Raw genomic sequence first — 902 nt, 5'->3', positions numbered from 1 at the left:
ACAGAGTAACACACTGCCTTGTCTTGCATCATCCTCACAGTCATTGCTATGTTTGATCCACTTGTTGCAACCACCATGTCAGTCATCTCATTGAGTGTCTTCCTCTTTTTCACTGACCAAGCATGATGTTCTTCCCTAGGGACTGATCCCTCCTAATAGCATGTCCAAAATACATGAGATGAAGTCTCATCATCCTTCCTTCTAAGTAGCATCTTGGCTGTACATCTGCCAAGACAGATTTGTTTTTTCTTCTGGAAGTCGATGGTATATTCAATATTCTTTGTCAACACCATAATTCAAATGCATCAATTCTTCTTTGATCTTCCTTATTCATTGTCCATCACATCACCTATGAGGAGACTGAAAACACCATGGCTTGGGTCAAGCACACTTTAATTCTCAAACTCATGTCTTTGCTTTTTAACACTTTAAGGAGATTTTTTTGCAGCAGATTTCCAAAGCAATACATACACTATCATCTACAAATAAATTTTTTAATTTAAAAATTCATAAAGTAAATAAACAGTACTTGCTTTGGTGGCACATATACTAAAATTGTAACAATACAGAGATTAGCATGGCCCCTGTGCAAGGATGAGATGCAAATTTATGAAGCGTTCCATATTTTTGAGATAAAGTGTATGTGAATTGCTGCATAGAAAGTGAATTTGCTCTGTAAACTTTCACCCAAATCACAGTTAAAAAAAAAAGGAAATAAACATAAAATAATTGAAATAAGTACAAATCTATAGGCATTTACCTGTAAACATTGAACTATCAACCTAATTTTTAGGAAACATTATCAAAAATACATTTTATGTCATGCACTTTAAAATATAAAAGATGGAAAAAGAAATACCATATAACCTACAGCATAACAAAATTAAGATAATTAAACTTTA

The 902-nt window shown here is 33.0% G+C and overlaps 1 non-coding gene across 1 annotated transcript; it reads left to right on the top strand.

The window, feature by feature from the left end:
- The first annotated feature begins 525 nt into the window (after positions 1 to 525).
- LOC122150544 lies at positions 526 to 629 on the top strand. The gene has a single exon (XR_006163719.1). It is a non-coding gene; the product is annotated as a U6 spliceosomal RNA (small nuclear RNA).
- Positions 630 to 902: the final 273 nt, after the last annotated feature.

This window comes from Orycteropus afer, unplaced genomic scaffold (assembly GCF_000298275.1).
Source record: "Orycteropus afer afer isolate SDZICR_OR568_19922 unplaced genomic scaffold, OryAfe1.0 scaffold00166, whole genome shotgun sequence".
Taxonomy (NCBI): domain Eukaryota; kingdom Metazoa; phylum Chordata; class Mammalia; order Tubulidentata; family Orycteropodidae; genus Orycteropus; species Orycteropus afer.
The sequence above is the reverse complement of the archived record's forward strand: the minus strand, read 5'-3'. Positions and strand labels throughout refer to the sequence as shown.